Raw genomic sequence first — 8,963 nt, forward strand, 5'->3', positions numbered from 1 at the left:
ACTCCTCCCGTGGCGGAGGGGGCGTAGTTAATACTTTGACTTGCCTCTGACACGCCTGCACAATAATTCTGAGGTGTCACTAGAAACCCAAATAAACTCGGCTACGTTTTCATTCTGAATTCCTAATTTACTGTGAGACGCTCCACCCACCTTCCCTCTGGGACACCAAAATGAGCTCCAGATTTGTAATTCTTCCTGTCAGACTAGTCCTCTCTTCAGACACAAACACAGCCGAGGAGGCTGTTACATAGAACAGAGAACATTTTTCCACAGAACCTTTTAAGGAGAAAATTTTATTTTCTGTGTGATTTGAGCTTGGAATTAAATAAACCTTGGTGGCGGGAATCAGAATCACCCTCCAGCATCAATTTGTAAATTAGCGCTACTCCTCGCTGAGCACTTGACCTGCCAGTAAAGACTTCCCTCCCGAGCTGTAAAAGGGTAGGTAGGGTGTTGGAGTGGAGGTCTGAGACCTGCCCCATTCCCCTCCTGAACAGGATACTTATTTGAACAAGTCAGTTAACCTTTCCGAGTCTCCATGTCTTCATCTGTAAAATGGAAACAATACCTCCTCTTTAGTGAGAGGATGTAAGATTTGGGGTTCTTCTCCCCCTCCTTTAAGCTTTACTTCTAGACCCTCCCTCCAGCCACTGCTCTCTGACAAGTAAGCTAGGGTTCTACACCGAACCGCCGAGCTAGGGATGCAGGTACTACCAAAAACAAAGCAGAGCCTGCCCTCTTGGGCAGCTGGAGAAAGCGGGTAACAAGTTCTCCTCCGGCTCCCTGCAGCGGGCAGACCAGGCAGGGAAAGACTGCCACTGGCTGGCTCTGGTCCCCATCTGCTCTCTCAGTTCCAGTTTCTTCCATGGAGATGTGGTGGGTAAGGGTCTTGTGATACCATGGGGTCTGTTAGACTGATTTTTCAGGACTCTATTCTCAGTGTCTTCCATGAAAGCTCAGGAGACATTTATTCTAAGAATGAATGAGTGAATGAATGATTCAACCCAGACAAGTGAAGTGTCCCCTCATCGGGTTCTCTCATTAGATTCTTCATCTCTAAAACGGAAATATTATACCTACCCCATTTATAAACAAAAGGGATTGAATCACATATCTTGAGCCCCTTAAATGATGTAATGTGTCTGGAACAGCATCTAGAACACAGTAAATACATTTTTTTAGGACATAGTAAATATTTAGTTAATGCCATTTCCTTTGCCCAGCCCCTTCCGGCTCTGTTTGATTCTAATCAGCATTCATTTCTGTTAACCTGTACCTTCGCCTTACAGAGCCTCAGTTAATCAGTGTCAGATTATTTTCTATGACACACTTCCAGTTCCTTAATATTTTCCATGGAACTGAGAGTCTTCATTAGAAAACTGAGGAACAGGAAGGAGAAACATACTATTTTTAATTTTTATTTTCCTGATATTAGGAGGAAATTTCCATGAGCATGGATCCATAAATAAACTACATGGGAATGGAACAATAAATTATAAGTTTAAAATCATGGTTCTCGGGGCGCCTGGGTGGCTCAGTCAGTTAAGCATCTGACCTCGCTCAGGTCATGATCTCGCGGTCCGTGAGTTCGAGCCCCGCGTCGGGCCCTGTGCTGACAGCTCGGAGCCTGTAGCCTGTTTCAGATTCTGTGTCTCCCTCTCTCTGCCCCTCCCCCCCTTCATGCTCTGTCTCTCTCTCTGTCTCAAAAATCAATAAACGTTAAAAAAAATTAAAAAAAAATAAAATCATGGTTCTCAAACTTTAAAATGTCTTCAAATTAGCTGGAGAACTTTTAAAAATGCAGATTCCTGGGTATCAGCCCCAGAGAGTCTGTATCAGTTCATCTGAAGGAGGTCCAGGAGACAAAGACCCCGGTGACTCTGCTGCCGGTGTCACCAGGCCACACTTCAAAAGACACTGGTTTGGAAAATGTTGCCCTGAAACTCAAGAAATAAAAATGCATATACTTATTTCACCTTTTGAGAAAGGGAGAGCAATGGAAGAAGCCTCTGGCTTTGGAGGCCTGCAGACCCTAGCTGGAATTCTGACTCCGCCATTTATCAGATGTACGATGCGTGTACACTCCATGATTTCTCTGAGACTTCACATTCCCCGGTGTAAAATGGAATAATGATACTGACTCATATATTTGTTGTAAGGTCTAAATGAGCTCTTGCACATGGAGAATCTCCCATAACTGCTAATTCCCGTCGCAGACTCTATAGGCTCTGAAAAAGGCTTGTTACTCCATCTTGATTTCATGGGGAAGAAAATGACAACCAGCCCCCAGCAAGTCAGCTTCAGAGCCAGGACTAAGACTCTTACTCCAATGCCTTGTCCTCTGCACAATGCTACCGCTCAGTCTTTATGACAAATACATTGTTTGCTTTTCCTTTTGGATTATTCCCTCAAGATGTTTTCTCCCAAGTAGAGAGAAGAGACAGCCAGTTGCCTAAACTACATCCATTCCTACATTCACCTTATAACAGAATCCTCATTTTGGGGGGAGGGGGGAACAGTTCACCTGGCTAAAAGTCTTAATTTCCCAGGCTCCTGGCACTTAAGATATGACCATGTGACAGAGTTCTGCCCAGAGAAACATAAGAAGTCTACCAGGTAGAGTTGTTGGAATGATACTGTTTTCCCCATAAAGCAGAGATAGACTCTTCACATTCTTATCTTCTTTCTTCCCAGAACACAGTTGCAATGCCTGGAGGTACAGCAGCCATTTTGTGAGCATAAGGATGATGGTCACTAGTAGGAATAGTAGAGCGAAAAATGGAGAGAGTCTGGGTCCTTGATAAATTCCTTGAGCAACTGTGCCAGCTCTAAATGCTTACAAATGAAGTTCATATTACATGAAAAAAATAAACATCTTTTTTTCACCTTAAAACACTTCAATTCTAGTCGTATGCTAACTATTGTATATTTTGTTTCTATCTTATTTTTTAACTTACAAGCTATTATTGATTTGTGCCATTATCTATTACTAACTCCTGGGTTCCTAACTGAATATCAAATCACCTCAAAACTTAGTGGCTTAGAATAATAACCATATATTATTTCTTAGGAGACTGTGGGTAGGCTGCGCTGTTTTTCTCAGCCTAGGCCAATTTAAGCAGATTGCAGCTGAGCTCACATATGAGTCTGCTGTCAGGGGGCAGGTCAGCTGGGAGTTGAACACATCTAATGGTTTAGTTCAGCTCCTTTATGTGGTTTTTCATTCTGTAGCAGGATAGCCTACTTTTGTTAACATGACAGTTCAGGGATCCAAGATAATGAATGGCAGTTTACAACTGGCACATCATTTCTGCCACATCCCATTGGTTTGGGCATGAATTAGGCCAGACCCAAATTCAAAGGGTGGGGAAATAGAATCCACCTCTTCATAAAAAGAGCTGCAAAGTCACATTGCAAAGGTGTGTGGATACCAAGAGAGAAATAATGTGGCCATTTTTGCAAACACTTTTTACCACTTTTTCTGATCTTTACTTTTTTTTTTTTTTTTTAATCCCTAGCGTTTCCATCTCAAATCACTTTAATTCTGCCTGAAGTATATCCTTTCAAATTCCCTTTGGTGAGAGTCGACTCTGTAGCAAACTATTTTAGTTTTCATTTGACCGAGATGACAACATTTAATCCTTATTTTTGGGCAGTGTGTTCACTGGACATAGAATTCTAGATTCGTAATTGTTTTCTTTCAACAATCAAAGCTATCCTTCCACTGTTTCTGGCTTCCATTGTTGTGTATGTGAAATCAGATGTTAGTCTGTTTCTCCTTTGTAGGTACTTGGTCTTTTCTTTCTACTTTTTTCAAATAGACTTTATTTTTTCTAAATAAAAATATTTATAAATAAATATTATAAATAATAAATAAAACATTTATTTTTTAGGTTCACAGCAAAATTGAGCATAAATTACATAGAGTTCCCATATATTCCCTGTCTCTTCCCAGGCACAGCCTCCGCCACTATTCATATCCCCCATCAGAGTGGTACCTTTTTTATAATCAACAAACCTGCACTGACCACGTCATTATCACCCAAAGTCCATAACTTCCATTAGAATTCATTCCTTGTGTTGTACATTCTAGGGGTTTTAACAAATGTTTAATGGCATATGTCTACCACCCTAGTATCATACAAAATAGTTTCACAGCATATTCTGTGCTCAGCCTACTTGTCTCTCCCTCCCCCTAACCCTTGGCAATCACCAATTTTTTACTATCTCCATAATTTTGCCTCTTCCAGAATGTCATATAGTCAGAATCATACTGTAGCCTTTTAAGATTGGCTTCTTTCACTTAGTAATATGCATTTAAGTTTTCTCCATATCTTTTCATGGCTTGATGCTTCATTTCCATTTAGCGCTGAATAATATTCTGTTCTATAGATTTACTAGAGTTTATTTATCCATTCAACCCCTGAAGGATGTCTTGGTTGCTTCCAAGTTTGGGCAATTACGGATGAGACGCTATAAACATCCGTGTGCAAGTTTTTGTGTGGACATAAGTTTTCAACTCATTTGGGTAAATACCAAAGAGCATGATTGCTGGATCATATGATAAGAGTATGTTTAGCTTTGTAAGGAACCGCCAAACTGTCTTCCAAAGTGGCTGTACCATTTTGCATTCCCACTAGCAATGAATGCAAGTCCTATTGCTCCATATCTGGCTGCTTTTATTTAATTGAATTTTTCATCCCTAGAAGTTTCATTTGGGTCTTTTAAAAATCTTTATTTCTCCTCTCATTATGTCCACATTTTTCTTCACATCCCTAAATATCTGAAGCATATTTACAATAGCTGTTTTAACGTACTTGTTGGTTAATTCCATCTTCTCTGTCATTTCTGTGTCTGTTTCTGTTTATTGATATTTTGGGCTCACATTTTCCTGCCGCTTTTTATGTCTAGTGACTTTTTATTGGATGCCAGACATTGTAAATTTTAGGGTATGGAATGCTTTATTTTCCTGAGGAGTCATGATCTTTTCCTGACAGTGAGTTAAGTTACTTGCAGATTAGTTTCACCCTTCAGAGGCTTATTTTAAAACTCCTTTAGGACAAGTCCAAAATAACTATTATTTTAAGACTAATTGTGCATCATTTAGAAGGTGTGTTCTTTCTGGGATCTCTGCTAAATGCTCTGTATATTCGACAAGGTCTCTCTACTCTGGCTGGAGAGGACTCAATTCCTGAGCTCATCTGAACTCTGAGAATCTGTTTTATAGCTTCTCAGTAATTTTTCTGTCTTCCAAAGTTGTTCTTGCCAGCCTTGTGGGGGTCTCACTCTCTGCGTGCATAGGTTAGTATTCAGCCAAAAAGTCAAAAGGACCCCAAAGTGGATTTCTCAAACTCTCTGTAGAACTCCTTCCTCACCAGAGCTCTGCCTTGCAGATTCTAGCAGCTACAGATTCCCTGAGCTCTGATCTCGAGCTCCTCAAATCAGAGGAAATGCTGGGCAACTGTGTTTGTTATTCATTTACATATCATATTCTGTGAAGTGCCTGTCCAACTCTCTTGCTCAAGTCTTATATTTATAGGGGTTACCTGTATAATCTGGATATGAGGCTATTGCCAAATGTATATATAGTAAATATGTTTTGCTCTGTTATTTTACTGATGTTGTTTTAAAAGTGCAGCAGTTTTAATCATTCCTCTTTTATAGATAGTTCTTTCTGTGTTCCGTCTAGAAAAAAATTGTCTACCCTCAACCACAAAGATATTCCTCTTCATTTTCTTCAAGTTGCTTTAAAGTTTTAGCTTTTACACTTAAGTCTTTAAGCTACCTTGAATTAACTCTTGTATAAGATGTGAGGTATGAGTCAAGGTTTAATTTTTTCCATACTGACATTCCGTTGATCATACTGACATTCAGTATGATTTGCTGAAAAAAGTTTTCTTCCCCTTTTAAACTACATTGGTACCTTTGTCAAAAATTATGTGACTGTATATTTGTCAGTTTATTTCTGGACTCTTTTCTTTTACATTGGTCTAATTGTCTATCTTAATGCCAGTTTCACTCTCCTGATTACTGTACTTTATGGGAAGTTTTAAAATCATGTAGAGTTTGCCTCCCAACTTTGTTCTTCTTCACCATTGTTTTGCCCACTGTAAGAAGTAAATTGTAATGATAGCTTGTCAATATCTACAAAAAAGCCTGCTAGAATTCTTATTGAAATTGCATTGAAACTGTAAATTCAGATTCTGGGAGAACTGACACCTTTATAATATTGATCATTCTAATCTGTATGCATGGTATATGTCTCCATCTCCTCAGGTCTTTAATTTCTCTCAACCAATGTTTTATAGTTTTTGTTGGTAGAAGTCATTCATAACACTTGTTCAATTTATTTCTAGCTACATTTTTATGTTATTATAAATGAATTTCATTTTCTAATTGCTTCCATTACGTTTTCTAAAATTTTTAATTTTAATTCTAGTTAGCTAACATACTGTATTATATTAGTTTCAGGTGTGTAATGCAGTGGTTCAACAGTTCTATACATGACCTAGTGCTCATCACAAGCATGCTCCTTAGAATCTTCATCACCCATTTCACCCATCCCTCCGCCCACCTCCCCTCTGGTAACCATCAGTTTGTTCTCTGTAATCAAGAATCTGGTTTTTGGGTTGTTTCTTTTTTTCTTTGCTCCTTTATTTTCTTTCTTAAATTCCACATATAAGTAAAAGCATATGGCATTTATCTTTCTCTGACTATTTCACTTAGCAGTGTACTCTGTAGGTCCATCCACATTGTTGCAAATGGCAAGATTTCACTCTTTTTTATGGCTGAGTAATATTGCAATATATCTCAATCTCTATCTATCTATCTACCTATATATCTATCTACACACACACACACACGCACCGCGCAACTTCTTTATCCATTCATCTATCAATGGGCATTTGAGCTGCTTGCATAATATGGCTATGGCAAATAATGCTGCAATAAACGTAGGGTGCATGTATCCCTTTGAATTAGTGTTTTTGTATTTTGGCAGTAGATAACCCAGTAGCGCAATTACTGAGTCATAGGGGAGTTCTATTTTTAACTTTTTGAGGGACCTCCATACTGTTTTCCACAGTGGCTGCACCAATTTGCATTCCCACCAACAGTGCACGAGAGTTCCTTTTTCTCCACGTCCTTGCCAACACCTGGTGTTTCTTGTGTTGTTGATTTCAGCCATTCTGACAGGTGTGAAGTGATATCTCATTGTAGTTTTTGATTTGCATTTCCCTGATGATCAGTGATGTTGAGCATCTTTACATGTGTCTGTTGGCCATCTGGATGTCTTCTTTGGAGAAATGTCTGTTCATGTCTTCTGCCATTTTTTTAATTGGATTGTTTTTTGGGATGTTTTTTGAAATATTTTGGACACTAACCCTTTATCAGATATGTGATTTGCAAATATCTTTCCCCATTTCATAGGTTGTTTTCTAGTTTAGTTGATTGTTTGGTTTTTTGTTTTTTGTTTTTGTTTTGTTTTGGGTTTTTTTTTTTTTTTTGGTGTTTTGTTTTGTTTTTGCTGTACAGAAGCTTTGTATTTTGACGTAGTCCCAGTGGTTTACTTTTGTTTTTACTTCCCTTGCCTTGAGAGATATGTCTAGAAAAATGTTGCTACAGCCAATGTCAGAGAAATCACTGCCTGTGGTCTATTCTATTTTTATGGTTTCAGGTCTCACATTTAGGTTCTTAATCCATTTTGAGTTTATTTTTGTTATAGGTGAGAAGGTAATCCCATTTCATTCTTTTGCAAGTGACTGTCTAGTTTTATCAACACCATTTGTTGAAGAGACTGTCTTTTTACCATTGCATATTCTTGCCTTCTTTGTTGAAGAGTAATTGTCCATATGATCATGGGTTTATTTCTAGGTTCTCCCTTCTGTTCTATTGATCTATGTGTCTATGTCTGTGCCAGTACCACACTCTTTTGATTATTACGGCTTTGTAGTATATCTTGATATCTGGGACTGTGATACCTCCAGTTTTGTTCTTTTTAAAGATTGCTTCAGCTGTTTGGGGTCTTTTATGGTTCCATACAAATTTTGTTCTAGTTCTTTGTAAAACGCTGCTGGTATTTTGATAGAGATTGCATTAAATGTGCAGATTGCTTTGAGCATATGGACATTTTAACAATATTTGTTCTTCCAATCCATGAGCACGGAGTTTCTTTCCATTTTATTTGTGTCATCTTCAATCTCTTTCATCCGTATTTTATAGTTTTCGGAGTATAGGTTTTTTACCTCCTTGGTTAAGTTTATTCCTAGGTGTCTTATTATTTTTGGTACAATTGTAAAGGGGATTGTTTTTCTTAATTTCTATTTTTGCTACTTTATTATTAGTGCCTAGAAATGCAATGGACTTCTGTATATTGATTTTGTATCCTGCAACGTTACTAAATTAATTTATCAGTTCTAGTAGTTTTTTGGGGGAGTCTTTAGAGTTTTTTATATACAGTATCATGTCATGGGCAATAGTGAAAGTTTTACACCTTCCTTAGCAAATTGAAAATATTTATTTCTTTTTCTTGTCTGATTGCTGTAGCTAGGACTTCCAATACTACGTTGAATAAAAGTGGTGAGAGTGGATGGACATCATGTCATGTTCCTGACCTTAGGGGGAAAGCTCTCAGTTTTTCACCATTGAGGATGATATTACCTGTGGGTTCTTCACATATCGTCTCTATTATGTTGACGTATGTTTCCTCTAAATCTGCTTTGTTGAGGGGTTTTATCATGAATGGATGTTGTACTTTGTCAAATCCTTTGCTGCATCTTTTGAAACGATCGTATCCTTTCTTTTATACTCTCTCTTGTTGATGTGATGTATCAAGTTGAATGATTTATGAATAATGAACTACACTTACATGCCAGGAATAAATCCTGCTTGACTGTGGTGGATGATTTTTTTTTTAATGTATTGCTGAATTCAGTTTGCTGATATTTTGTTGATGATTTTTGCAT

Source organism: Neofelis nebulosa, chromosome 12 (assembly GCF_028018385.1).
Source record: "Neofelis nebulosa isolate mNeoNeb1 chromosome 12, mNeoNeb1.pri, whole genome shotgun sequence".
NCBI lineage: Eukaryota > Metazoa > Chordata > Mammalia > Carnivora > Felidae > Neofelis > Neofelis nebulosa.